This window comes from Taudactylus pleione, unplaced genomic scaffold, assembly GCF_031769625.1.
Source record: "Taudactylus pleione unplaced genomic scaffold, aTauple2 ptg002591l, whole genome shotgun sequence".
NCBI lineage: Eukaryota > Metazoa > Chordata > Amphibia > Anura > Myobatrachidae > Taudactylus > Taudactylus pleione.
This window is the reverse complement of record NW_028286970.1, coordinates 346,568-352,870: the sequence shown is the minus strand read 5'-3', so window position 1 is coordinate 352,870 and position 6,303 is coordinate 346,568.

Below are 6,303 nucleotides of genomic sequence, written 5' to 3'. Positions count from 1 at the left end.
AATTGAGGTAGTGAATTTATTAGATGCTCCTTTTACAGAGGAGGAATTGGAGGTTGCTATCTCCTCCTTTCGACACTGTAAAGCTCCCGGAGTTGATGGTGTCCCGATAGAGGTGTATCAGAAATGTAAAAACTTCTTTATTCCGCATCTCATTGAGACTTTTGATGCTTTTTTGAATGCTGGTTGTCTCCCGCCATCCATGTCGGAGGCCTTGGTTTTAGTGCTCCCAAAACCTGGTGTCGAAGCTGGTTTAGTGGCTGAGACAGAATCAGTGTAAAATTAGCTTGGAGCAATGCCATCTTGCGAATGGCAACCAGACTCCATCTTAGAAATAAGTATCTGCACGACGCCATTTTGCGAATGGCCGCCCAGTGCCATTTTAGAGAAACTCGCATTTAGTACATACGGCCATGCTATAATTAGCATCGGGCGATCGCATATTATTAGCAATATGTGAACGCATATTTCCCCTTATCCCATATGCACAGTAAATACGCAGATTAGCGAATGCACAATATCCTGCATGCGAACGCTGTTTATTAGATGCATGCGGGCACATCTGCCCCAAGTCACATAAATCTAACTAGCATCTTTACCTAAACCCCTAATACTTACACAATGCACACTCACATAAAAGGTTCCATAGTTTCAAAGAATAAGATTCAAGTTTTGTTCATTTATTACCAATGCTGTGAAATAAAGGCTATTTGGTATCTAAGGTTTAATACATGATAAGTAAGCCGTATTTGGTGTTATACTGATCTGCACTTTCTCAACAGCTTTCCGGTGTCATCGGTTTGAAGATCGCAACATGGATTCTCAACTTATGAACATTAGAGAGTTAAAACATTAAAAATTTACTTGTAAAAGTAGCAGCTTAGTTATGCATGCAGCGGGAAACAGGAGACAACAGGCTGTCGGAGGCTGCTCTGTGTCCATATGAATCGACCTGTTAAATGTCCTGTAACAGAAGCACCGTGATGAAGAACCAATGGGATCAGCAACAAACCTCTCTATTGTGTTGTCTATTTCTGTAAGGGTATATATATGTGTGTTGTGACCCCCTTCTGGAGTCTTCTTGCTGATTGACGGAGGTTACTTGCTGATGCCGGTATCTGGTCCAGAGCGCGTGCGTATGTATAACTGTATCTTGGGTCTGTATAATTCTTTGCGCTAAATTGTACTTATATCACAGCGTGTAACTGACTGTACTTTACTTGAATAATACTTTGTGCTTTGGAAACACATGTTCAAAGTCTAAGGTCTTTATTTACTGTATGACTGCGTACGCAAATAGCGTCAATTTTAGAGGTTTATAGGCAGGTTTTAGAAGGTATAGGCAGGAGCGTATAGAGGTTGAAATTCAGTATCCTTACTGGGAAGGACCCCCTCTATCCAGACTCTTATAGACCTATTTACCTTCTTACCACTGACGTCAAAATATTGGCTAAATTGTTGGCTATTCATCTTAATTCTGTTATTACTTCTATTATACACTCTGACCAGACCGGCTTCATGCTTGGTAAATCTACTACTGAAAATATTGGGCGATTATTTTACCATGTGCAAATGTCCCATGGGGATACCTCTGAAGCGGTGGTGGTCTCCTTAGATGCAGCCAAGGTCTTCGATACTGTGGAATGGGAGTATTTATGGGAGGTCTTATCTAAGTTTTGTTTTGGTCCTCGTTTTATTGGCTGGGTCCGTCTTTTGTACTCTTCCCCGGCAGCCAGAGTGTCGGTGAATGGTTGTGTCTCCTCTTCTTTTCAACTTGGGCGTGGCACTCACCAGGGGTGCCCTTTATCCCCTTCATTGTTTGCACTGGCTATCAACCCCCTGGCGTGTCTCATTCGCTCAGATTTTGCTATTCCGGGCATGCGAGTGGGCCATGTAATTGACAAAATAGCTCTTTATGCGGACGATATACTCCTGTTTCTGGCAGACGCGGACCCAGCTTTGGATTGTTTGATGGATGTTATTAAGGATTTTGGCTTTTTTTCGGGGTTGCTGATTAATTGGTCCAAATCTAATATTTTTCCTTTGAATGGCTCCCTGCCTCTATCCTCTTCTCTCTCTTGCCCTTTACAATGGACTCTCTCCTTTTGGTATTTGGGTGTCTCCATTTCACCTAACCCTGCTGACTTTGTTGAATTAAATGTGATGCCCATTACTTCAGCTTTTAAACAAAAGATTCATGTGTGGAAGAAACTTTCGCTTACAGTGACAGGTCGTATTAATTTATTTAAAATGTCCATTCAACCTAAATACTTGTATGTTTTACAGCATTCCCCTGTATATATTCCCAAATTTTTTTTTCTTATATTGATTCTATTTTATCTTCTTTTGTATGGGGGGATAAGAGACCACGGATTTCTCTCCGTACACTTTGTAGATCTAAATCTTCAGGTGGGCTGGCCCTTTCTAATATATGTATTTATTATATGGCTTCACAGTTGTCACAATTGGTGGCCTGGTTATCTGCTGGTACTGATACTACTTTGGCGGGATTTCTTAGTGGGAAAACAGGCTCCCCTTTAGCTCCTTTACAAATTTTGTTCTCTATAAAATTGCCGGGTAGATCTCCCCCCTTACTTCGACAGGCTTGACTGGTTTGGCATTTTGCTCAAGGATTATTTGGGGATGAGGGTGTGGATCCAGAGGTCCCCCTGTGGTATAATGGTGGTTTTTCTGAGCTGGGACTGCTGGGATCGTAGTCCTTCTGGATTTCATATGGTATCAAAACCCTTGGCCATTTGTGTCATAATGGGGTGCTTCACTCCTTTGATCATTTATGCATGGCCTTCATCGTACGGCATTTTATAGATACCTTCAACTTCGTCATGCCCTGCACTCCCAGTTTGGATCTGACCCTGTTTTATTATCACCTTCTCTTCTTAAACTTGCACTTATCAAATTACCTGTTCGTAAGACAGTCTCCTGTCTTTATAGTGATCTTACCTCTCGTAATTTGCCAGATGCCCTTCTCCCCCTTAGGAATAAATGGGAATTATATTTGGGTTCTCTTCAGGATGAACAATGGTCTCAGTTGTTGGGCTCTATAAGATATACTTCCCCTTGTGTTCGTTTCCAACAAATCCATTATTTTATCTTGCACAGGACTTACCGGTCCTATTTCTATTGCACATATTGATATTAATGTTCCAACTAATTGCCCCAAATGTCATGCTCTTGGTTGTGATTTTGGCATTTGTTATGGGATTGCCCTAGGGTTAACGATTTTTGGACCTTGGTGTGGTCTGATATGCAGTTTACTTTCCCCTCATTACCTCCCATAGAGGCAAAACTTTGTTTATTCGCATTGGATATTGAGGAATTGTTTAATGCAAATATTTATTGTTATGTTTTAGGCTTATCCACTTTAGCAAAAGTAATTATTGCCCATTCTTGGTGTGCTCCAGATCCTCCTGATATACACAAATGGAGGGCACTTGTTAATGATACCATTGATCATGAATGGTATGTTTATACAAGTCATAAAGCTCTTTTTAAATTTCATAAATTATGGGATAGATGGGCTTTCTTTCTTGGGCCTTCGTAGACCAATTGGGGATCCTTCCGTGTAATCTATCCTCTTCTATTCTCCCTTTTCTTTCCCTTTTTTGTTTTTGCCCCGTTCTTTGTTTTGTTTGCTTCCTTATTGTTCGATTATTTTATTTTACTTCCATGCGCAATGTCATATTTGTGATCTCAGGTTTGGTTTACTGCGGATACTTCTTTGATTGTATATTTTGGTATTTAATTGTACCACTGTACTTTCCTTTTTTTTATTGGCAACACATTTTTGTTTATGTTTTGTTTATATGTAGAAAATTTTCTAATAAAAATCTACATGATTTAAAAAAAATCCTTTCTCTGAAAGAACTTCTTCATAGATTTTGTCAATCTGTACCAACAGGGCCTTTTTTACCCACCTAACACCCTGACTCTGGATTGCGTTTAAAAGAATCATCCTTTTTATCCATTTGTTTCAGACCAAGATGGATAATATTGGGGTATTGTGGCCACATATTGATATTGTGCATACGTCCTTGATGTGTTTATTTTATATAGCTGTTAATCTATTTAGTGTACATATATTCAGAGAGAATATATTTGTTCTTGAATATTTTATTTTCAATCATTTTTAATGTTGCTTTATATATATATTTTTCAATTTGTTTAACATTATTGTTCACTTTCTGAGGTCAGCACTTTCTTAACTAGTTGATTTAATGAAAATAAGTGTTTACTTATCGATCCTCCTACGATCTGAAATGTATGTGTCCACTGGTGGTAATACTCACAGACCTTAATTAAGCAAGTGGCAACCACCCGTAAATTAGCGCTCTGTAGCCAGGTATATCAGGTGCCCGTCGGCTTGCATATCATTGTCCTCCGGTTCATCAGGAGGAAAAGGTGATCATATGGTACAAGGGCCCCCTTACATTCACTTTCCCAAATTCACCAGCACATTTCACTCGACAAGCATCTCTTTTCTCGATATCACCCTTTGCACACATCCCCCAACTTTCTGTTACTAGAAGTCCTCAGGCAGTGACAGGAGGAAGCCAGCAGTGATTGGTCAGTGACTGACCTGTTACCAGGTTACTTCTTCTAGTCTGTAATGGTGAGAGCGGGGGATGGAGGACCTTCTCTATCACAGCTCTTACCTGTGCACTTATCAGACCACCCTCATTATACATCCCCTGACTTTCTGTCACCACAAGTCCTCAGGCAGAGACAGGAGGAAGCCAGCAGTGAGTGATCAGTGACTGACCTGTTACCAGGTTACTTCTTCTACTCTGTAATGGTGAGAGCGGGGGATGGAGGACCTTCTCTATCACAGCTCTTACCTGTGCACTTATCAGACCACCCTCATTATACATCCCCTGACTTTCTGTCACGAGAAATCCTCAGGCAGTGACAGGAGGAAGCCGGCAGTGAGCAGTCAGTGACTGACCTGTTACCAGGTTACTTCTTCTAGTCTGCAAGAGCCACACAATGGTGAGAGCGGGGGATGGAGGACCTTCTCTATCACAGCTCTTACCTGTGCACCTATCAGACCACCCTCATTATACATCCCCTGACTTTCTGTTACTAGAAGTCCTCAGGCAGTGACAGGAGGAAGCCAGCAGTGATTGGTCAGTGACTGACCTGTTACTAGGTTACTTCCTCTAGTCTGTAATGGTGAGAGCGGGGGATGGAGGACCTTCTCTATCACAGCTCTTACCTGTGCACTTATCAGACCACCCTCATTATACATCCCCTGACTTTCTGTCACGAGAAATCCTCAGGCAGTGACAGGAGGAAGCCGGCAGTGAGCAGTCAGTGACTGACCTGTTACCAGGTTACTTCTTCTAGTCTGTAAGAGCTGCACAATGGTGAGAGCGGGGGATGGAGGAGCTTCTCTATCACAGCTCTTACCTGTGCACTTATCACACCACCCTCATTATACATGCCCTGACTTTCTGTCACCAGAAGTCCTCAGGTAGTGACAGGAGAAAGCCGGCAGTGAGTGGTCAGTGACTGACCTGTTACCAGGTTACTTCTAGTCTGCACATCTATTCTTTACACTTCACTATCACATTTTTTCCCCTTTTCGTGTGATGCCCTGGGGATGTTCCTAGGCTGGAATTTTTTGGGGTACCTTGCTTCTCGGACGTGAACCCTTTAATGTTAGGGACGCCAGTAGAGGAGCCTTGATGATGGCCTGGCGCTTATTCGTATATTTGCAAATGTATGTAACTAATACCTCTAAATCTCTATTATCATGTAGGATTTAAGTATTTTTTGTTGATATTGCTGCAGTGAGCTGAAGGGAATCTTTTTCTGTGGTTCAGTGTGAACCCCGCCCTTTACAAGCACCTGTGCTGTCATTAAGTTGATATGAGCGACCACCATACTTTTTGTTTGCAGTCTTGAGAGGCATGAAGGGAGCCAGCATTGGGAGGATGTGCTGGTCCTTATAGTGCCATGTGGAGTTTTCTGGGGTACCTCCAAGGTGAGTCAGCTCTCAGCTTATACATGTGCTGTTATTATGCAGTACACCAATTTGTGATTATATGACCCAGAGTGGGTGCTACTATTATGTAGCAATAATTATTTTGGGATGAGTGTTTGGGAGTGGGGCCCCTGGAGTTGTTCTGGCTGGACCTTTTTCAGGGCATCACCACTTAATTCACATAGATATTTTTTATCACTTTTCTAATTGTTTATCTGTCATTTTAATTATTTCTCATTTCATTAACACTTATTGATTTATCTTTACACATCTATTCTTTACACTTCACTATCACCTTTTTT